The sequence below is a fragment of the Panthera onca genome, chromosome A2 (genome assembly GCF_046562875.1).
Source record: "Panthera onca isolate mPanOnc1 chromosome A2, mPanOnc1 haplotype 2, whole genome shotgun sequence".
Classification (NCBI taxonomy): domain Eukaryota; kingdom Metazoa; phylum Chordata; class Mammalia; order Carnivora; family Felidae; genus Panthera; species Panthera onca.
Window position 1 is genome coordinate 143,324,094 of NC_138340.1, and position 24,871 is coordinate 143,348,964.

Sequence of the window (24,871 nt, forward strand, 5' to 3'; positions counted from 1 at the left end):
TTTCAGTGCCCATACAGGAATGTGTGACTCAGGGTAAAATACAACTTTTGAAATAATACATTTTCTGGGGTCCCTGGGTGGCTCAGTCAAATTTCTGACTACTGATTTCGGCTCAGGTCATGATCTCATGGTTCCTGAGATTGAGCCCTGAATAGGGCTCTGTGCTGACTGTGCAAAGCCTGCCTGGGATTCTCTCTTTCTCCCTCTCTCTGCCTCTCCCCTGCTCGCTCTCTCTCTCCCTCTCTCAAAATAAATAAATAAACATTAAAAAATTTAAAAATAAATGATACATTTTCTGACAAAAATCCAGATGTGACTCCTTTTACTCATCAAATCCTAACCCCAATCATCAAATTTAGAAGTCACCCAACCCACCTGCTTAATTTTACTGTTAAAGAGGCTCAGACCCTGAGAAAAAACATGACTTGTCCAACTAGAATCTTGAATCCTGATTTTTTTGTAATTGCTGTTATTTTTATACTGAGCATACTATGAGCCAGCCACCATAGCAAGTGTTTTACTTGTACCATCTCATTTAATCCTCAAAACAATCCTGTAAGGTAAGCATTATCCCACAAATGAGGAAAGTGAAGCTCAAGGTGGCAAACCCATTCATCTAGGTTTATGCACTGAAAGCGTGAGAATCCCAACACATGCCTTCTTCACTCTGAATTCCCTGGTTTTAGTCAGCTTCTCTAGAGCAATGCTCTTGCTATGTCACTCACTTTCCTCCTATGAATGCAAACTGTATAAACAGAGAAATACATTTGACCATTTTAACTATTAAATACTTCATGTTATAGTGCTTTCCACAATAGAATTAATGTATTAAAATGTTAACAACCACATACTTTGCAGAAATGCTTTGAATCCTTAAATAGTTCCAACTTGTAAACTATATCTACAAATCATAAGGTAGCCATGCACTTTGTTATGCTTTGTGTTCTATGTGCCAGTAATTGGATTCCATGTATTTGGATTCTATCAAACTGTTTATTAAGTTGTCCGGTGCCTCTTTTCCTGAATCACCACAGATATTATCACTATAAACCAGCACCTTTCAAAATTTGTTTCAAATATTTTAGTAGGTGTCAAAAAATCTCAAAAATAATTCATTTATTTCATTTGTATTTTGGAAATCTGCATGTTCTGTATATTAATTTAAATTTGTGATGGGTTAAAAAGAGCTGTAAAGTAAGTTTTAAAATAGAATAGTATTACAACTATAAGTAACCACAGAGGGTAAAACCAACAGGAAAAAGCATTAAAGGGCCAGAATACTAGGAAGAACTTAAAGGTAGTAAGCAATATGAACTTCCTCACCTACGTAAAATCAAAGAATTTGAGATAACCACAGAGGCAGCTGTGTAAACCTCAATAGTTCCTCCATGTTGATGTAGCCCTAATATTAGAAACCTTGCCCAAGAGCACTCCAATTTAAGCAGTGACTATAGCTATGAACAAACAATTATATGTTCCTCATCATGGCCAAAATGCATCATGTGGGCCATCTACACAATCAATTGTTTAGCAATCCAATTCATCTCAATAAGACAGCATTAATAAAGAATTAGGTCAACTATTGTCTGGTTATATCATGCATAATAAATCATCAACTATTTCTCAAAAATGTCTCCATCTTTTCCTCTGTGGATATTGCCCTAGGTCAGACAATGCCACCTCTCACCTCAATTATTGTATTTTAATGGGTCTCCCTATCTCCAATCTCATCAACCCCACATTACACTTTAATGACTTTTCATCACCTTGAGAATAACTAGAAACTCCTTTCTGTGCTTGGCCATTGCCTCCATCTCCAGTTACGTTGGCCACTCTCTCATGGGAGGCCTACTTTCCAGCCATGTGAATTGAATGCTCCCAGATCCAATACACTCTCCTCCCTTTTTGTGTGATGTTTCCCCTGAACAGAATGTTCCTCTTTCCTCCTCCATTTGGAGGACTTCTCCTTTGACACTCTACTCGTACTTTATCTACCCTCCCCCCCCAAGTAAAACTTTCCATGACCTTCCTTCCCCAGGCTGAGTTGCTCCTCCTCTGTGCTCCCTTTGCAATACTACCAAACCACTTAGTCTATAATAGCATTTGCTATCTCCCCAACAGGACAATTTCATAAGGCCAGAGACTGTCTTATTCATCTTTATGTCCCAGTATCTGGCTCAATGCCTGGCACATGGAAAATGCTCAATCAATGTTTGTTGAAATGGTGAATAAATGAAATACATTAGTATTTCCCCAAAGTGCCTGAACTTAAGAATCACTTGGGTCCTAATTAAAAATGCAGATCCCTAAACTAATCCCTTAGAGATTCATATTGATCAGTTTGGAATGGGGCAAAAGATTTTGAATGTTTATCAAGTATTCCAAGTGATTTTCATGAGGATAAATGAGGAAATGAGAGAATTATTGTAGTCATTTAATCACGAGAAATAAGAAAATCTATGTCTTTCACAAAATAGATCTGTCCTTGGTTTGCCTCTTTTTGAAATATCCATGGGAACATACCTCCCCATTTACCTGGTACCTATCTGTGTTGGGCAAGTTGAAAAAATAAGTTTTTCATCATACAAAATTAAGGGCATGAGAATAATCTATCCTTAGTTCAAACTATAAGCTCAGCAAGGGGCTTGGTTATGATTTCAACACTGTTTGTATTCTTTCAGCCAGTGTTTTCAATGTGGCCTAAAAATGTCATGACTTAGAGTAGTTATTTGTAGAATTGCTTTAAAATTTTATCTAAACCACTGTAATTTCACACCTGGCATTGAAACTACTTAGTTTGCCTGCATGAACTCCACTTACTTGATGATTATACAGTACTTGCTGAAACTAACTTAGTGTGCAATGTTTTACTCTTTAACACTAGGAACATAAACTTGTTCAAAGAGAAGACTATGCTCCATATTGCCACCTACTCAACATACTTAACTCCTTAATCCTTGCAATAATCTTTTCACCTCCACCACTGAAAAGAAACTTTTCTTTTAAAGATCACTAATAATCTCTGAATTGTCAAATCTAACAAACTTAGCAGTACCAGTTTGCCTCTGAACTAACAGTGCAAGGCAAGTCTTTCTTCAACATTCATTCCTGGTTTTCCCACTCAGCTACTTTAGGGTCTGCTTTGCTAATTTTTATTCATTCATTCATTCATTCATTCATTGCTTCTCCTGCTTCTAAATGTGTTTGATTCCATTTTAGAATCTAAACTTGTTCGTCTCTGGAAGTTCTCCCAAATTTGCAAGCTGTTTGGATCTTCCCACACAATACTCCTCTCCATGTGTCCTATGGTCTAGATGAGCACTAGTTCCGTGCAGATTTTAAATTAATAAAAATTGAAAGAAATTAGAAATTCAATTCCTCAGCCACATGATCCACATGTCAACTGTTCAATAGCCATATATAGCCAGTGGCTAACATATTGTACGACACATTTATAGAACATTTGCATTATGACAAAAAGTTCTATCTGGCAATGCTAATTTAGGCAGCTGGACTACTTGTCTCTCTCACCTCTAAGTTTTAGTTCATTCCTCTCCCTCTACCTGGAATGCTGTCCACCCACTCTCTCACTTCCTAGTCAAATAAGACCCCTTCTTTAAGATTCACAGTAAATATTTGCCTGTCTCCAAAATCTTTACCAATCACTCCAGCTGAAGGTGCTACAGCTCTATTACAAACGTTCTTTGCGCCACTCTTACCCATGTTGCTTTGTTCTATTGTTATTGGTGTGAACGTCTGCTCTCCCTGATTAAAGATTAAAATGTCTGAAGAGTTGATATTTGCCAACTGTCACTGAGTACTTTCCATGTACTAAAGCTAAGTGCTTGATGTTTCTCGGATCCTTACAACTCCCCTGTGAAATAGATAGTGTTTACCATATTAACGTTAAGGAATTGGATTTAAGATGATGATGTCATTGGCCAAATGAAAGTTTGAGACGGGAGGTCACAGGGTGATGAGCTCTGAATCACTCCATGTCCATGCCGTCTAACTTCAAAGTCCATACCCTTGATCACTCGGACACACTGCTTCCTCCATCTCATTCACCGTATCAATGCCCACCCCATATGCTTAATATTAGGCATAGCTCCATTGGGGAGTGAGTGAATACATGAATAAATGCCTTAAGTGTATAAGGTAATTTATAGTTCATAAAACTTGTTGACAGGCATAATTCATTTCCATCTGATTTCCCCCAACAGCTCTGAGGCTGCTCTGCAGGAAACATTAGCTCCATTTCACAGAGGCTGAGAGAGTTCAGAGACTTCCTAAAGTTCACATTGCTATTTAGTGACAGGGATACGACCTCAGCCCTATCTGGAACCCTTCTGCCTCCAAGTTCTATCAACCTTTCTTTTGAACCCCCTGAGGTTTCAAAACTCATCAATAATCACCAAAGATTCAAAGCATCAGATCTCAACCTACTATTTTCTACTTGCCCTTTTTATTCTTTAAAAAAACATGATAATGAGCCTTAATTGTTTATGTCTATGAGAGGGGGAGAGGCGGTTTAGCTAAGTTTTCAGTGTTGGTTAAATAGCCACATATTTAGGCATTTATCATATTGTTTTTGCCTTAACCCCATTAAAATAACCTGCTTGTATTAAACAAAAATTCTGGGAATGTTAATTAGCAATTTATCTATGAATATGCATGATTATTTTTAAGTCCACTAATAATATGCAGGGGTCTTATCTGTAATTATATCTGCATGTTCTTTTTTCCCCCCCTCTCTTTCCTTCAGGAAAGCCATTTAAAGTGCATTTGGGAAATGTTTGAAAAATTAATTCTATTACTCTTATTTTCCAGAATTTTCTTAAATGTTTTATGGCTATAATTATTTTTTCCTTCTCAAGGCAAAGCAATATATCACAACATACAGTATCATATTTGTTGACAAAATGTGAGATTCAAGGAATTAATTTTATACCAGTTAGACAACAGAAGAAAAAGTTACATTGTATTTTCTTTATTATATTAATTTTCTAATATACTTAAACAGTTTTCCATCTTGTCTTGTGTTTGCAATTACACTTAAGAGTGAGTATCATACTTCCATTTATTTATTAATTTATCCCTCTTGGAGCCTCATGTATTTTTGTGTATATATAAAGTTAAATTAGGGGTAAGATATAGAAGGATTACATTCACCTATTTTGAATGCCTTTTCTTTGTCATGATGCAGATTCTTTATAAAAATTATCTTACATAACCCAAAAAGGAGTCTTAAAAATAATTTGTCCAAGACAACCCTGCCAGAAAATGGCAAAGGTCAGTTTCAAACCCAGGCCTGCCTAATTCCAAAGTCTATAACCTTTTCAGTATAAATGACCAAGTGATTGAATGGATGAATATTAAATGAAAGTCCTCTTGTGTAAAACATAAATGTGCCTGATACCTATTCACTAAAATTTTTATTAAGTGAATGAATGAATGAATGGCTAGAATTTAACACATATTAGCTCATTTACCGCCCCCCCCCCCCAAAGAGAACAGTTTCAAATAAACATTCAGAAGGAATACACGATTAGGAAAACATTTCAGCAATGATGGGGCTTTTATAGGATCACTCTCCCAAGTTCAATAGTCTTAATGCAGAAGCAATTTGCTTGAAGCCTATAGTGCCCTTGGATTTCAAGTTGAGGAGTCTGATCATCTGGAAACAGAAAATTAAGTATCTAAAATATTGTTAAATAAATAGATTGAACTGAAATTAGCCTCTGAGGACTTTAAGTGCTTCCACATAAAGTCCAAGAGATAGGAAGAAGAATGATGTTCACTACAACAAAATATTACCTTAATTCCAAATTTAACTTCTGCAATTTGACCTAATTTTACATCAAGGCATATGGGCCCTCCACATGTGAAGAGCTTACACTAACTTAAAGCAAATGCATCATATGGACAAGAATGCAAGCTCAAATACTAGTGATATTTCTTTTGCTATTTTTCGTTCCTTGTTTCCCATACCTGCAGCCACAATGCAAATCTAGCTCCAGTCACTTTACCACTGGCTTATTTTAAAAGCCTTGTAACTCTTCTCCCTGCCATCAACTTTTCTTCCCACTTCCACTCTTCCTGCAAATGGCTGCTAGAAAAATCTTCCCCAAAGACAGCTTTTATCACAAGTTCAAAACCTATCACAATTCCCTAAAGCCTGGTATATAAACAGACTCTTAAAGTCTTCCTTCTCTCACCACCCTAGTCTCTCATGTCTCCTTGGGGTGGATTCTACATTAGTTAATAAAAGAAAAAAATCAAATTTCTTATCTGTGCCTTTTGGCACGGTAGTGATCCTAATTTAGAGCTGCTAAACCTGCTTGGCAAATTATCTTTGACATATTTTCATCTGGGTATACTATCAGTCTGTGTATTAGTCCGGGTCCCAGAAGGAGCCAAAATTCATCCCAGATGGTTCAAATGAAGAGATATTAATGAAGGAGCTGTTTACCAAATTGTAGACAGAGTTAAGGAACAAACAAGATGGTGAAGCATCCAGAGACCAGCAACAGTGAGATGACAATACTACTGACAGGGGTGAGAGACAAGGAAAGGAGGTAGCATTTTCCCAGGAGCTGGGGAAGCAGGAAGCATGGAAAAGGGTGGCCTAGAGAGAATGATAGCCTGAAAGGGCACCACCACAGCCAGGGCACAGGGTCAAAGCAGGACATAGATAGGAAACATCTCACATCTATCTCCTTTCACCCTCCGATATCCTTCTAGTGCCTTCCATTGGCCAAACCCAAGATAAAGACAAAGGAAAGAGAATCTTGGTCATGCAGTCTTCAAAGGTCAGCTTCCCAGGACTCAGAAAGGACACAAAAAGGTGGCAAATGGGTGGGAACAATTCAGGTGGAGAACTTGCACGCTCTCCAGCTAAGCTGTCGCCTGCTGAAGGGTGGCAATTTCTGAGATCACCAGCATCCAGAGTGAGGAAACAGCTACAAACCTCATTGAAATTGCAGCTATGTGTTGCTTTGAGCAATTTCATTTACTTAGAGGTTCAGCTTCCTTATCTCTAATATGAGAATAATACTCCATTTATAGAATTATTCTGAATATTAAAATAAAAATGTATAAAAAATACAGAGTACAATAAGCACTAAATAAATGGTAACTACTATTACTGACTAAATGAAAACTAGTCAGTATAATAAAACTGACTCATAAACCCTCTCATAATAAAAGAATGAACCATCAAAGATAAGAATCAATGCATGTTAGTGGTCACCCTTGTAGCTCACCTCCACCCTTCATTATCTTGCCTTAAAAAATATGGCAGGACATCTTTAGAACTTGGCAAGCAGACTATTTTATTTTACACTAGTGACTTGGATGCCATTTCTTTTCCTCCGCTCAGTAACAGACGGTGTCCTGGACAGAAGACAGCAGTGACATCTGCAGCCCCAAGGGAGAAGGGTCAGCACAAATTTTAATTTTGCTTTTGGTTTGGGGCTTTAAGTACACAAACAGATTTTTTTTCCTCCCTGTCAGTTTGCATCTAGCTTTGTATCTGACATTTTTAATGCTTTATGTATTTGGATTAACCCAGAAATTTACAGGTCTAGGTTTTTGCTTATTTTGCTTTATGTCTCTAATTCAACCTCCCTGATTTAAAAAAAAAAAGGCACAAGAAAATGTGCAAAAGTATTCTGGCTGTCATTTCTGTATCACTAAACATGTTAGGAAGAAGCCATTCTGCTTTTTGAACTTCTTCTGATTACAAATTGTTAACATTTGAATATTTTAAATAATAAGATATAAGAATACTAGGAATAGCCTATAAAAATCTATGGGCAATTTGACTCCACTAGAAAAAGGAACTTAAAAGCTGAGAGGAGAACATTTATAAAGATTGTATGTTATATTTAGTAGAAAGGAACAAGAATCTACACTGATCTCTGCTATAAGAAGTATTAATAAACAAACAAACAAGCAAATAATAAATAAATAAATAAATAAATAGGAAAAGAGAGAGAGAGAGGGAGGGAAGGAGAAAGGAAATTAGGAAAGAAGGAAAGAGAAAGAAACAAGGAGAGAAGGAGGGAGGGAAGGAGGGAAGGAGGGAAGGAAGAATGCAGGAAGGCAGGAAGGGAGGGAGGGAGGGAGGAAGGAAGGGAGGATGGAAGGAAGGAAGGAAGGAAGGAAGGAAGGAAGGAAGGAAGGAAGGAAAAGGTTTTATTCTTAGAAGGTCAAGTATCTGTACTGGGAAAAATTTGATCCTTCTGAGTTCAATTTCAGGAGAATTTCTGTAATAGGAGACTTTCCTGATGTTTGAATGTTGTGGCTACGTTTGGGAATAAAAATTTCCTACTCAGGCATCCCACAGAGAAAAAGCATCTACCCTTAAGAATATAAAACATTATCCTCATTACTGAGACACTGTCCAATCTCAATGGTATTTGTAGTTTCTCTATGCCCTGGGGCAGTCTTCAAAGGTCAAAGAGAACACTAAAGGCTATGTCCATAAGATAATTAGATCAAAATAGACCCGAAGGCTGGCCTCAGGTAGCTATTTCTAATGAGAGTCAGTCACAGGGCAATAAAAACTACAGTTCATGCCCAAATGTTCTCCTTGGTCAAGAAGGGACTGACTAGATAGAATCAGAACCCAAGGGTCATTTCTGATTGGCCTGAATCCAAAACACCACAACAAAACTCAAGAAGCTTCATAGACAAATAATTACACAGCTAATTTAGGTGTTTGGATTAGACAGATGATTCAAAGTCCCCTTCATCTTCTTAGATGTGATTATTCTAACCGAGATAAATATTCTGAATTTACAATAGAATATTGAGCCTCACTTCAACCGTGGAATGGATAGAAGAAAGTAAACAAATTGGGCCTTCTTTTATTTTGAAGGCAGAAAGACAAATAGAATGGTATGCCTACATCATTCAGACTAGTAGACCACATTAACAGCAATATTACAGTAAGATAAGGAGATATATGGGATTTCTGGTCCTGGTTCCTTTCTCTGGCCCTTAGACAAATTACTTATTCCAACTGATTCCAGTTTCCTAACCTGTAAAAAATGGATACTGGATAAATAATCTGTTATATTTCTTCCAAATCTACAAAAAAGTTAGTGTTTTATGTACCAAGAAGGATAATTGCAGACCTATATTCTGATGAGGCTGCATTTCAGGTGGATTTGCAGCAGCCAAATGAGTACACAAAAATTCTAACACCAGACAGAAGAAGGACTCAGCCAGAATCATGCCAAGTCGAAGAAGCCAACTCAGAGAGACAAAAGAAATTCTTTGACAAAAAATAAATCATGTCTGAAATTATATTGTTGATGTATTCCACACCTATCTGTTGGATATATATCCAAAAACTTGGTTGAGAGAGAGAGAGAGAGAGAGAGAGAGAGAGAATCAATAGAGATATGGAAAGGTAACACATTTTTCAACCATATATTCTAAAAATCCAGTTGTATGAAAATATGTATATCTAATGAAAAAATAAAAATCAGATTAAAGACAATATAGATAGTTTAGCAAGCAAGATCAAGTGTGTCTGTCATAAGATCCTACACAGCAAGAAAATAAGCTATGATTTTTATACTCCGCTCCCTAGAATTTGGTTAAAAATCATCATCCTCATAAGCACTGGTTAACAATATGAAAGCAGTCATTTACTAATGCAATATATTAAGAACAAAATGCACATACACAAAAACTGTATCTAAATTGACTGAGTCATATAGGAATATGTCCTTAAAAGATGGACACGTGGGAACACTTTGCACAACCAACCCTGAATGCCACTCACCAGTGGATTAAATAAAGAAAGTTAAAGAAAAAAAAACTGAATAGGCAGATTGATTGGTCAAAGATAGAAAAACTTATATAGGAAATTCATAAATAAATAAAAACTAAGCAACCTAAATACTTTTTCAACCAACCACTGGATATCAGTAGCTAAATAAATGTTTCACTTTTTCTTTTGTCTTTCTTCATCATTCTAAATAAAGGAAAATGGGGGCACCTGGGTGGCTCAGTTGGCCAGTTGTCCAACCTGATTTCGGCTCAGGTCATGATCTCGCGGTTCCTGAGACTGAGCCCTACATCACACTCTGCGCTGACAGTACAGACCCTGCTTGGGATTCTCTCTCTCCCTGTCTCTCTGCCCCTTACCCACTCATGTTTGCTTTCTCTCAAAAATAAACAAACTTAAAAAAAATTAAAATTAGGGTGCCTGGGTGACTCAGTCAGTTACACTTCTGACTCCTGACTTTGGCTCAGGTCATGATCTCACAGTTTGTGAGTTTGAACCCCGCTTTGGGCTCTGTGCTGACAGTGCAGAGCCTGCTTGGGATATTCTCTCTCTCTCTCTCTCTCTCTCTCTCTCTCTCTCTCTCTCCCTCTCTCTCTCAAAATAAATAAATAAACTTTAAAAATATTTAAAATAAAAATAAAAGTTCCTAACAAGAGGTAGCCATCAACATGGAAAGGAGTACAAAATAAGTCCTAGATTATCCCCCAATCCCACCCTGCTCCTTCCTGTCCTCTGTACCCTTAGAATATCCAGAGGAGCAAGTACCCTAGCCCTAACTGTCTTAATCAGCACTTAAATATCTTTCACAGATCTAGGAGATAAAGAGCTAGAAAAAGAGCCCAACTCTTTCAAGATAAGCAGGGGAATCTGTTGTTGTCTTCCATAGCAGGAAATCATGGGACATTTAAGCATAAGAAACAGAGAGCAAACTTAGCCTTAATAGAGAAATTAGGTGATGATTTCATAAGCAAATTGGATTTAATTTTTAATTATAGAATACATTTACTAATTCAAGAATGGTTTTAAACCCTCAGGGATTAGGAGTGGCATGGGGGTGTGGGGGCATTTCTAGCTATCATCTGTCTTCAAATACAGCTTTTCTGAAACACAATGAGGAAACCTAATTTGTAATAATAATAAAGGTTCTTATATGAATCCAAAGGCAAGCTTGTTTTTTTTCCCTTGGAAATGTAAGCTTTTGAAGGGCAGGGGGCTGCATTTTCTTATCCTTTGTGGCACTTGGCACGATATCATTTCTCTCAAGGTGCCTTATAAATAGCATGGGGTGATTATAATGGTACAGTCTTCATCCTACTCTTTATAACCACAAGTAACCCTGTTCAGGTACAATGATGTTCTGCTTTACGTAAGTTGTATCATTCCAAAACAGGGTCTCTATCTATCATGAAGCCACAGCAGATGTTGTAACACAGAGACATTGATGATAGGGTCATGCTGCATGTTAACATAAATTGTAAAATTAAATCTGAGCTTCTCCACATTATTGACAAGAATTACATATACCCTTTGTGATACCCATTAGTTCCTCCTAAGATCAGTTAAGTACCCACACCAACAAATGAAGAAAACAGAGCAGTAAAATGCCAGATTATACTTCTCAGAGAAGTATAATTTTATACTTCTTAGAGAAAAATATGTAGTATAAACAGATTTCGTTAATTTCTGAGTAGGCCACATGAATTCATTAATGCCTACAGAATGATAGCATGGTAACATAAGTGCAAAGTCACTGAATATTTATTTTTCTAAAAAAACTTCATAGTTTGTCTTATAGAGTCAAAATTTGTTATCCAAAAATACATATATATTACATATGGAGACTTTCTTGAGTAACACCCTCCCATCTCTAGGTTACTACAGTTTGTATGCTGCCAGTTTCCTAAGTAATAAAATACATAAAATGTGAAGTTAAACTTTGATGTTTGCCTAGCATTTATTCTGAGTGGCATGAATGAGTGTCCCAGAGAAGTAGAGAAAAGGGCCAAAGACATTCAAGAGATCTGGATGCTAAGAGCCTAGTGGATTAAGACTATTTGGGTGTCTCCAAAAAGAAGCTTTCAATCTGGACCCTGAGAGGATGGGATATACCTGAAAATCAATCCAAGAGAGACTACTTTTTTAAGGAAAAAAAAAAATCAACTGGAGATAGATACCTAAAACTTAGGAAGTAAAACCTGTAGCCTTACAACTTATTCTATAAGGACAGACTGAATAATGGGATTATGTGTACTTTACAAACGTATACAGTGTTTGCCTGGAGATTTCCTTGAGGTAAAATGACTCTAGACTTACACTTGCCCTGTGAAAGATAATAAGTACTGAGCTTCCCAGAGAATCCTCAAGGGGCAAAGTTCCCTGGCCACAGGGTTGTGGTCCTTGAGGAACACTGGAGCTCTTGTGTGGGTGGAAAGTCACCAGTGACAGAACACACTCCGTGTGTCCATCTTTGAGAGGGAGAGGAGGGGATGGCGATGAGAAACTATGCTGAGTTTGCCTCTCTTTTGACAAATCTTAGTCTCTGCTGATATATCAAAACTATTATCATCATTGGGGTGCCTGGATGGCTCAGTCAGTTAAGCGTCTGACTTTGGCTTAGATCGTGATCTTGCTGTTCGTGGGTTCAAGCCCCACGTCGGGCTCTGTGCTGACAGCTCAGAGCCTGGAGCCTGCTTCAGATTCTGTGTCTCCCTCTCTCTCTGCCGCTCCCCTGCTCGCACTCTGTCTCTATCTCTCAAAATGAATAAATGTAAAAAAAATTAAAAATAAACAAATAAAAAGTATTATCATCATCGTGACCCTCATCTACAATGATACCTGAGTATTCACACACTTCCTAACTCTGTCTATACTTACCCCAAATACATAGTAAAGTTATTAAGAGTTGGAAGAACAAATTGTTTGCCCTTCCTCATAATCATCTGTCCTAAAAGGTCATTTAAACATTTAATCAAACCTGAGGCCCTTCAGGGAAGGATGTGAGTCATGCAGCCAGCATAGCGGGCTGTAGTGGGCTTTGTGTCAGTCTTAGGGATGATGTAGCCTGATCCCACCAAAAAAAAAAAAAAAAAAAAAAAAAAAAATCGGTAGCAGGGACATTTTCTGCCAGTAGGCCCAAGAGAAAAAGCTAAACAGTTTTCTGGACTGCACTGAATAAAACCTTCATACCAATTAATAAAAATCCTCTGGGAAGCAACCAGCCTAAATTCCCAGAATGCTGGCCATGTATTGAAATGTACACTAATGCTCCTGAAGAAAGAGGGGGTAGGTGGGCATCCTAAACCAATATGGATTATTTGTTTTTCTGCTACTGCGAACCAGCTACACCACTGCTCCCTTTCATAGGTACAAATACACAAAAGACGGCTTTTGTTTCCATAAAAGTAGCTCAGACAAATGACACTCTTCAGTGTGCTGAACCCAAAGCTGGCAACCAGCCCATTCTCTGCACTCCGATCTGCTGGTACTTTTCACTTTCACAGCTATCAGGCTGCTTCAGACCTGCACCCTCACTCTGACTAGGGACAAAGAGAAGATCACGATGGAAATCCTTCTATGTGCTGCTAATAAGCCTATTTAGAGTCATTGAGAAAGCCTCATTTTGCACCAATAAAAGCCTTCATGAGTTCTACTGAATCAGTAAAACCCAAGTGTTTCTATGCACTCCCTGTCCTCATTTTACATCACTATGAGAGGTGAAGCTCAGCAAAATGTTGGATACAATGACCTCTAAGTTTCCTTCCTTCTCTAAGGTCCCCTGATTCTCTGTTGGCTGGTGGGATTTGAATTTTATTTAAATTATCACATACTCTGATGGATTCCTGAGCCTTTCTTCTGTTTTAGATAATCTCACTGTGGTCTGCTGAATCGGCATGTTTGGAATCCTGGATCTCTCTTGGCAAAGAACTGAATATTGCTCCTGTCTCACTGCTTAGCTAATATTGCCTATATTCTTTCTGAAAAAGATCTGGGTAAGAAACAGATGTAGAGCTACTTTTTTAAGGAAAAAAAAAATCAAAAAACCTCCCATAGCAAAGAAAGCTAGGGAAAGCTTTGGTGTTTCATGAACCATGAACAAAAGGGAAATTCAAACCAACATTTTAATGCCCTTAATGAAAGATATTAATCATTTTCCCAAATGAAAATCTACAATTCTAACCATTGATCAGTGATGTAAGCAAATGAACCCATAGCTGAAAGGTTCTGTATGGGTCAATGGTATAATGGAAAGTAATACAGGGGTGAAATGACATCACTGTTGGTTAGAATACTACCTCCTTTCCCAGCAAACAGCCAAGTCAGCTCACTGTTGGAACACAGTGGAGAGGTGTATAAAGAAAAGAATTTTCTAAAAACAATACAAGTTCTACATGTAAGCTCAATGTTTTAGCTATAAAGTATTTTGGTAACATAAGAGAGAAACAGAGCCATAGGAATGGACTTCATAAAAGGTCCACTGATAACAACCACCACTAGAGACAGTAAAATTCCTATCTAGAGACAGGAAAAATTAGCATTCAGCAAGAATTTTTAGAGGTTAAATTACTTGCCCAAGATCACACAGCTAAGATGCAGTGCTTGAGTGTCTACCAATGGGGCTGAGAATTTTACTGGACACAGAAAACATAATAGAACATCTACTTCCTCTTAGGTCTTATGATTTAATTGATAAAGTTGCAAGCCCTTTGAACAGGTTTTCACTTACACTCAAAGAAAAATCTTCGCTAAAGTACTGTCTGTCTGGATGGCAAGTAGCACACCACCACCATCTGTAAAATAATATTTTTGTAGACTAGAGAGCATGTTGCTTAAAGGAACTCAGAGGCAAATTATTTTGATAAATTAAGGAGCATTCTCATAGAAATATGTTGGTGAAATATTGCTGAAAAGCTGTATATCATTTTAATTTTAATAAATCAAATCACAAGTCACTGACTGGGAAGTTAGTATTTAAGAAACCTGTGGTGAATCCACTTAATATAAACAATTTGTCTGTATTACAAATATTAACCTCCTGATTTTAGCATTTTAATTTTTTTCATATCTTCTTCAAATGAGGGATGTTCATGTCATGTTAAATAAATCATTTTCACTTATTGATAATACATTATATTTGTTAGGATGCTTTCAGATGCAAGTAATAGAAAGTGCAATGCAAAATAGCTTTAAAATTGAAAGGATTTATTATTATCTCCTATCACAAGAATGGAAGGGCATTCCAGGGCTGGCCAATTCGGATGTTCAAAGATGTCAGCAGTGATGAGGCTCTATTTTCCTACTGTGCTATCATCAACATGATTTTCCTTCTGCACGCCCAGGCACCAATTGGTTATAACAATAACCAGAACAAAAGGACTTCTCTGCTCCTACTCCCTGAAGGGTCCTGGAAGACTTCCCCTTCTATTTCCTTGACCAAAATCATATTACAAGTTACTCTTTCAAGCAAGCACTGGCAAGCAAGATAGGACCATCATAATTAGACCAGGCCAGTCAGAATTAACTGGGCTACATGGAGTTACACTAAAACAAAATTGTTGCTCTATACGTCTGTCAATCTAAACCTCTACTGTCTGATATGACAGAGACTAGCCACAGGTGGCTATTGACATTTAAATGTAAATCAAATAAAATTAAATAAAGTATAAAATTCATTTTTTTAGTTGCACTAGCCATATTTCAAGTAACCAGTAGTCACATGTGGCTAGTGGCTATCCCTTTGGACAACACAGATATAGAAAACTGCTCTCATCACAGAAAGGTCTACTGGATGGTGCTATCCTAGGAGAAAGGGAAACTGCTCTTGGATAAGTAAGCAACAGTACCTGCTGCACTCGCTATGTAGTAGGTAGTGAACTTTATGCATACGATCTCCTCATATCTTCCCCCATATTATTATCATATGCTAGTCTGCATGCTGGTTTTGCTAAGTAAGGATGGGGAAACTCAATTAAAAGCATCTTTTTTTTTTAATTTTTTTTTTAACGTTTATTTATTTTTGAGATGGAGAGAGACAGAGCATGAACAGGGGAGGGGCAGAGAGAGAGGGAAACACAGAATCCGAAACAGGCTCCAGGCTCTGAGCTGTCAGCACAGAGCCTGACGCAGGGCTCGAACTCACGGAGTGTGAGATCATGACCTGAGCTGAAGTCAGACGCTTAACCGACCAAGCCACCCAGGCGCCCCAGAAGCATCTTGAACTAGCTCACAGACCTGCAGGAAGGGCACAGTTAAAGTCTTGATCACAGAACTCTTTCCATTTGTCATCTCTGTTCTGTCTACATGCCAGTATCATTCTCCGAGAACAACTTTCTCCTCAAGGTGACAATCTCCCCAGCTTCATATCTCAGAGCACTGCCTCCTACCATTCTCTCAAGAGGCACTGAGCTTCTTCCTTCAGTTCCAGTTTTAAATAACCCTTGGAAGGACTCTGATGGTCCAGATTGAGTCAGGCATCCAACCTTAAACCAATCAATTGTAGCTACAGAGACACTGGGGAAGGAATTAGTGTTGTAGATCAGAGATATGTCCTAAGGGGGTCTACCTATAGAGTCTGAGAACAATTACCAGAAAGCCTGGAATTTTAGGGTCATTTCTTCAACACATCTCTAAAGGCCGAGTCCTTTGACTTCCAACTCCAGCCTTCTACAATTTGTTCTCCAGATACTTGCTGGGTCTGTTTCACCCAGTCTTATTTAAAGGCTAATAGTCCCAACTTTCTCATTACAACAAGACCTCTTTTCTCAGCTTCAGCCTCACATAACCAACTAATTAGGTATCTTTTATGTCCATCCACTTCTCTCCATCCCCAGTGCAGTGTGGCCATCATAACCTGGGCCATTCTCATCTCTAGAGGAAGTACTATAATATCTAACTGGTTTCCCTTGCTCAGTGCTATGCCTCATCAGCATTAGGCTAAAACCAGAATAATCTTTATAAAGTGGGAATCTGATTATTTCACTGATATGATTTAAATCTTTTAGTGCCATGGGGAACCTGGATGGCTCAGTTGGTTAAGTGTCCAAGTTTGGCTCAGGTCATGATCTCATGGTTTGTGACTTCAAGCCCTGCATCAGGCTCCACACTGATAGTGCAGAGCCTGCCTGGGATTCTCTGTCTCCCTTTCTCTCTGCCCCTGTCCCACTCTTGCTCTCTATCAAAATAAACAAATAAAGTTTAAAAAATTAAAAAAAAAAACTTTTAGTGCCTACTCATTGCTTCTCAAAACAAACCTCAACCCCCTCATGAGGCATATGAAATCTTACCTGACCAGTCCCTTGGCTAGGTCCCTATCCTTCTCTCTTACTATTTTCCCACCCTACTTTCTACCACAGCCATACTGAACTTGTCATTTCCTCAGACTACTATCCTTTCTCTTGTGTGCTGACCTTTGTACTTCCCTCTATTTGAAACAACAATCTTATTGATCACCTCTTCATCTTGTCTAAATTCTGCTCATGTTCTACTCTCAACTTAAATGACACCATCTTCTCTACACTACATTAGGTCTCCCTGATATATCCACTCCATTCACCAACCACAACACATGTCATTGCAGGGACATGACTCAATTATTTACTTTCTCAATTAAATTGTAAGCCCCATGAGGGCAAAGACCATTTCTGTGTTGTTCACCAACGGCCCTGGACATCTACTGGACAGTGTCTGACAAAGAGTAGATAATACGTAAGCTGAATTGAATTCATTCTTCATTCAACAAATACCTTAAGGAAGCCCTATTTTTTCCAGATGCCATCCTATGCACTGGGATGCAACAGAGAAAAAACAAAGTCCTTGCTTTCATGAAGCCTGTGTTCTTGTGGAGAAAGAAAACCAACAACACACTAATAAACTAATAAATATGATTACATTGAATAAACAAATGTATTCTCAACTGACATTCTCTATCATGTTTTCCAAATTATCTTTTTTCTGTTACCTTATCGGAAGTAATACACATACACAATATTTCCCCCCACATAATATAAATGTAGTTTTTAAACATATTTATTTCTTATTTATTTTTGAGAGAGAGAGAAAGAGGGGCAGAGAGAGGAAGACAGGGAATCCCAAGCAGGCTCTTTGGGACATAGGTCCCAAACTCATGAATGGCGAGTTAATTTTATTCTTAAATTATGGTAAAGACCCTTTTAATATAGCCATTTGAATTGAATTTTTTGTTTCATTAAAAATACATAAAAATTAATTCCAACAATTAAAATATTTGCCAAATATTAGCCAAATGTATGCCAAATTAGGCCTCAGCAACATGTCTACATGAATGTAGAGCAAGAGAACAATTTGACCATCATTTCTGACCATTTAAGTAATTTAACAAATGTTTAATGCTAAGCATATTCTTAGTCCTGAGGATACAGGCCCTGTCTACTAAAAATTTATAGATTAATCACTTAATATTTTCATTACCTTTTTATAAGATATAAACTCTTTGAGGAGAGGGAGGGAGATTTTTAGTATGATACAGTTTTAATAAATGCCACAACTAACCAAAAATAAGACCCTCCAGGAAGTCTTCTCAATGAGCCTTAGTAAACTCTGATCACACCTCATTTTATGTCTCTTTTGTCTTAATGTATCCAATTTATTATTCAGCTAGATAGTTCTTCTTGATTGGATGTGTTCCTAGGAGTTTATGGTAAATCTCTTCTATCTCATCAAGTCATAACAGCCATGTGATTCCCTCAAATCCCATGGGTAAAGGAATCCCAAGGTAAAGCTTCTTGGGAAATATTCCTTTTATAATACAAATAATTAGCCCCTTTCATGTAACTGTTTTGTACTCTTTTCAGGGAGCAGGGGGAAAGATATTAAATTCTCCTAATGTTGAGCCATCTGTATATCCTTTCTTTTTTTGTTTTGTTGTAATTAATTGTTTCCCTCAACTGAAGTTTCTTTTTTTTAATTTTAGGTTTATTTTTGAGAGAGAGAGAGAGAGAGAGACAGACAGACAGAGGTGAGTGGGAGAGGGGCAGGGAGAGAAGGTGACAAAATCCAAAGCAGGCTCCAGGCTCTGAGCTGTCAGCACAGAGCCCAATGCAGGGCTTGAACCCACAAACCATGAGATCATGACCTGAGCTGAAGTCAGATGCTTAACCAACTGAGCCACCTAAGTGACCCTCAATTGAAGTTTAATAATCATTGAGGGAAAGATCGTTTCTTCTAATGTTTTCTGTGTTTTTTTCCCCCTCCCTCAGCTTCACTGACCCAAGTCTTACTGTAATGTTTCAAATAATTGGTTCTCAAAAGCGCTTAATGGTCCCTTGATTGTTTATATTTTCTTTTCCATTTCTGAGTCCTTCAGGGCAGTATTCCAGAGATCATGTTCATCCAGATTTGCGTGACTCTCAACTGATCAAGCTAAGGTCAGAGTCCATTGTATGCTTTGCAGAAAGGGTTTCCTAGACTTCTAAATTCATTTTGGCTCTATAGAATGGGTGTTTCTCTGTCTTAAGTTATTACCTGAAAAATGTGAGAGTTGATGTGCCCTTGAAGTTTACTCTAATCAGAGGGTACTTGTTACACTTTTATAGAAGTATAAAAATTCCAGTAGTGTTGGTGATTTTCAGACCAAGAGCATCAGTCTGAGCTCCTTAGTAGTCAAGGAGCTTCACAAAGAGGAAATACTTAAGCTTCAGTGATCACTGGAGAAACATTTAGGCTACTATACCAGGAAAAATAGTGGACTGGATCTGTACAACCCAGACCCTCACTGGGAAAGGCATTCTGAGCAGGAGAGGATTGGGGAAAGAAACAAGTGTCAAATGGATTTAAGTCCTACCACCACCTACAGGTAGCTATAGGGCTTTGGACAACTCACTTAGACCAGATGGGCCTCAATTTCCTTCTCTTTTCTGAAAAAAAATAATTGAGCAAAATGATCTGTATGGACCTTTCCAACTCCTTTACTCTATGTGCATTTATAACTGACAGTATAATTTCTTTAAGTTTTCAGAGTATTTTTGGTTCCTGATTTGGCAAACTTTGCAATCTACACTACAGATTTTGGAGATACAGGTGCATCTGTGTACATTTTTTTAAATTTAGTAATTAAGCTTCCCACTTTCAAATTTCCTAATGAGGACACACACACACACACACACACACACACACACACACACACACTTCTAATATGGAAGCTCAGAAGTGGTATAAATAAGTCATTCTGGGATTTCTGCTATTTTACTCAGTAAGAACAAGAGCATATGGGCTAACAGCCACCTCATGGTGCTAATGTAAAGACATTGCCACCCAAAGAGTTTTCCTCTAAGCAAGGGGCATACAAGGGCGGCAGAATATATTTTGACACAAGGAAAGTTATCTTAGTTTCCCTTCACTCTGGGTCACCAAATCAAATTGTCTAAATCCATCCTTCGTCTTAACTACCCAACTCACTCACATGGTCTCCATGAGTCCTGGGTGAATGGGTAAAAGCTTCCACCTTCTATAGCCTCTCAAAGCAAATACAGGACTGTGGAGAGGTAGTTACACCTGAAAAGTTACCTAGTTAGTTATTCTGGCACTAGAAAATAAATTGAAAAAAAAAAGGAAAAGAAATTGACAGGCCTTTCAGGGAGCTAATTATTGAGCCTGCTATTTGGTTCACTGACAGAACTGCTTGTTTGTGGGAAGAAACATATTTATGCATTGCTTTTTCCATTACCACTATTTCTATCATCATAAATAAGAATCAATAGGCCATTTCAAGTAGCATATGTTCACCACCATTTAGCATCGGAGTGTCAGCCATATGCAGGCTAGGCAGCAGTGCCCCAACCTCCTGGCTAAGGATTAAAACCCAACAGACAAGGAAAGCACTTCCAATGCCGGGAGACAGTGTGAATGTCTGTGCGAGCAATTTGAGGGCAAAAGCGGTCCTTTCTTTGTCTCTGTATCTGTAGCACAGCGTCTGGCACAAGACAGGTCATCCAAAATGAATAAACAAGTGAATGAAGGGGTGAGTGAGGCAAAAGAAGGTTTGAAGATGCTACATGGAGCCCACTGGATTTATTGGCCTGGTCACGGATGTTGTTTTGATAAGGGCAGAGAGAGCTATCCACAATTCACAGTGAAGAAATGAAGGCCAGAACACAGTATGAGCCAAGAGGGAGCCTGCCTTTGGGGAGCAGCTCGACTGTACGTACTCCGGTCCCTGCAATATTCACTGTCAGGCCTCACTATGAAGATGAGAAATCAGAATGACAGCCATAAAAAAAAGTCAAGCAAGACCTCAAAAGAAAAACTCCCCACTGCCCATGAAATTCTTGCTGGACCAAAAAAAGGCAGATTGGGGACTAAGCAGAGAGAAGATAGGAAAAAGAAAAAAGTGAGGTGTTGGAGGGGAAAGTGGAAGAGGAGCTTAGGCAGAGGCCAGAGTGGGGTAACGGGGATGTGAAACCCAGTGCAAGGACAGGCAGAGATGATGAAGACCCACATTTTTGCAGGGAGGCTGTGGGCATCTGGGTTGTGAGGAGTGAAGAGGCATTAAAGCTGAGAGTAGAAGAAGAGAGGGAGGGGGAAAAGGAGAGAGAGGTCAGATAAACGTCTATAAAACAACACCCATCACCACTGATAACAAGTACAAAAGAATCCTTTTTTTTCTTCTTGAGAAAGACAAAGGGAATTTTAAGTAGGATTAAGTAGTAGTAGCTTTCCGAACTCAGCAGCTCTCAGAAGCAATAATAACCACATAAATAGCTAAGTGGATGGTAGGAATCGCTTCACTTTGGAATCTGGCCAGCATATCAAAGTTAACAGTAATATCACATCTTTCTGAAAGCTTTCCTGAGATTCTAGGGGGGAAAATCATCTCAGAAAACTGTTTGCACCAAGTTAATTTTAGGAAGAGGATGCTCCTCACTGCTTGAAGACATTCTATCTCCTGAAAATTGATCAGACAGAAGCCCTACCCTGCTGGGAAGCACTCTTTTATCCATGTAAATACATTGCCAGTATCACCCCCAATGGAAGCGAATAATTATGTTCACGGATTATCATTGCCTAATGTAAAATTTTACTCAGAATATAACCCACAAATGATACCCTAAATGCAGCAAAAAGTCCCTCATAGATATCCTCTTTCACACAGTTCTCTAACTTTTTGACTCACTGTGGATGGTTAAACACGAACTCTGTAAAGGCCAAATTTTGAAACACAGACATCTGTATACATTCATTTCTGAATTTGATGGGATTGGACAAATTGGAAATATAAATAATTTTCGAACCCTGGACACCTCTACTCCGTGAATATCCATAGATTTTCCTTCTTAATTTGACCACTGACGTGTTAGATCATCTTTCCTCCCCCAAAACAGAGATGAAAACTGCGTTTTGATGGTAATTTGGGGCACAAACATCTTCTCTCAACATCTGGAAATATTCACGTGTTACCACTTCAAGAAAATTAACTTAGAACATTGCATAATTTATTTCTTTCCCACCCAGAGACAAGTTATTTCAGTATCACTCACAATGGAATTTGCAGGAAAATCTGTTTACTGATCCTGTTTCCTAAGGGTGCACTTGCCCTAGCACTTGGAGTAAACACCATTTTAAAGGAACTGGACATAGGTCTTACTGACAGACTTTTACAATTTTAGCCAAATAAATAAAAGGAATATGACGCAGACGTGCCATCAAGTGTGGACTATACCACAACCTCAGTCAGTATTATGCCTGAAATAAGCATCAGGTATACACCATCTACAGATGCTAAAAGGATGTCAACATACATCAACTTTGTTTTTTATTTATTTTTATTTTTTTAATGTTTATTTATTTTTAAGAGAGAGAGAGAGAGAACAGGGGAGGGGCAGAGAGAGGGAGACACAGAATCCGAAGCAGGCTCCAGGCTCTGAGCACAGAGACGGATGTGGGGCTGGAACCCACAGACTGAGATCATGACCTGAGCCAAAGTTGGACGCTTAACTGGCTGAGCCACCCAGGTACCCCTCAAACCCCTAATAAGAGTTTAGAGAAACTTGTTATTCTGAAAACAAGTCTATTAAAAAGTTATGATTACTTTATAACTAATTTCCTAGTTATTAGTTATAAATACATAAAACGAACTTCATCCACTTCATTACTTCATTGAATGGTAGACTTTCATTAGTATGATCTAAATGATAGGATGTGACTGCTTGCACACAGACAGTAACATTCAGAAGTCAGAATTAAGCACAGTGTAAAATATACCTGAATGAACACACAGAAGGTACTCCATAAACTCCCCTTTCAAATCCTTCTATAAACTGGACCCTCTTTATTTCCCATTATTCCTTAACATGCACCCCTCTTTCCAGTAAGCTGGACCTCTTCACTGTCCTTCGTACACATCTCCATGGCCTGTGCTACTCTGTGTCTTTGCCCTGCTGCTGGCCCATCTTCTCCCTCATCTTGATGTTCTCTCTTAAATCTTTCTTATCAAACTCTCACCTCTTCCGTGAAGTTTTGAATTTTCCAACCTGAACTTACAGTCATACATCTTCTGAAGTTCCACAATATCTATGTCCAAATTTAGCTTTTAATGATGGGATTTTTCCTCCTCTGCTCATATACGATTTTACATGTACCTTTTTTTCCCCCTAACTAAATCACATTATTTAAAGGTAACACCTCCCTCTTGATGCCTCTCCTAAAGTTTCTGTCAAGATCCTATCCCACAGCTAATTTTTACTCCTTCTGATTGCTATTTTTATCTGACAAGATGCTCAAATGTGCCCTATCCTAAACGAAACATCTGTAACCCCACTTCTTTCTTTCTGAAGAGCTTTACCATACCTTTCTTTCCTTGCCAAACTTTTTTAAAAAAATCCTTCTTTCCTCCCCTTCCTCTATTCCAGCTCTATCTCAGAACCTCACGATCTGAGTCTGTCACACTCCTGATTCCTCAGCCATACCTCTCAGCAGCACTGAAACTGCATGTACCCCATCTTTTCTCCTGCACGCTGGGAGGGCATGTCCTTCCCCAAACCCATCGTGTTCTGCTGCCCTTCCTGATTCCTCTCCTAGAATCTTCAGTTATCATCCCTCAGTTCTGCTCCAAAAAGTTCTGGCAACTGCATCCCTGCCCTTGCCTTTAACTTCCAAGTCTCCATCTGCCACACACGAACCTGTATTATTAGTGCTGAATTCTCTGTGGGGTCTCAGACCTTATGCTGCCACCTGCTGGGCAGTTCCATGGGGCTATCTCAAAAACAAATTCAAGTTTGTCCCCTCCCAACCTACCATTCATTGTCCTCTCTGCGAACTAATTACATTACCTTTTTCCTAGTCCTAGCTGGTAGAGATTTTACATTCAGAATCTCCATTGCTTACCCCCACCCCACTGTTAGTCACTCACCATATACTTGCTGTAAATACTACTCTCCAGGACTTTTTTCCTCTGTGTTCTGCCCTGATTTGCACATCCTTGTTTAGGCTGTGACTGCCTATCACCAGGACTACTGGAAGGGCCCTGACTAATCTTTCACCTTCCTCTCTCCTGATCTGCAATCCTCCTCATACTTCTGCCAGAAAAATCTGTTTGAAACAGGTATCTGAGCAACGCCCTAGACAAAAAGCCTCGAATAATTCTATTCTATAGGTAGAATAAAACCCAAACTCCCCAGCTCTGGGGTTTCTGGAAAGAACTCGAAGAACTTGCATGACACAACCCCAGCCACTTTCCCTCTTACTAACTATCCTCCCTCCCTCACTCCAGCCGCCTGTATTTTTTATCCCCCACTATGGCTTGAACAAGAGCCTTGCCCTAGATCCTGGAATGGCTTGCCATCATATCTTCACATGGCTGACAACATCTTGCCATTCAGGTCTCATCTCAATGTCACCACCTTAGAGAAGCATTCTCTGACTGCACAGCCTAATGGCCACCCTCCCTGCCGACAGCACCTGGTCAGCCCTTCACATTTACCCCCCTTGTGTTTCCCATAAGCACATCTCAGCATCTGGAAGTATCTCTTCATTTATATGTTTACTTCTTTAGTGTCTGTCTCCTCACACTGGAATGTAAGCCCCATGAGCACAGACCTC

The 24,871-nt window shown here is 38.6% G+C and overlaps 1 protein-coding gene across 6 annotated transcripts in view; it reads right to left on the reverse strand.

Annotated features, from left to right (window-relative positions):
• Window positions 1-24,871, reverse strand: part of GRM8 (glutamate metabotropic receptor 8) — a 759,243-nt gene that overhangs the window by 372,274 nt on the left and 362,098 nt on the right. The gene's annotated exons all lie outside the window — the stretch shown is intronic.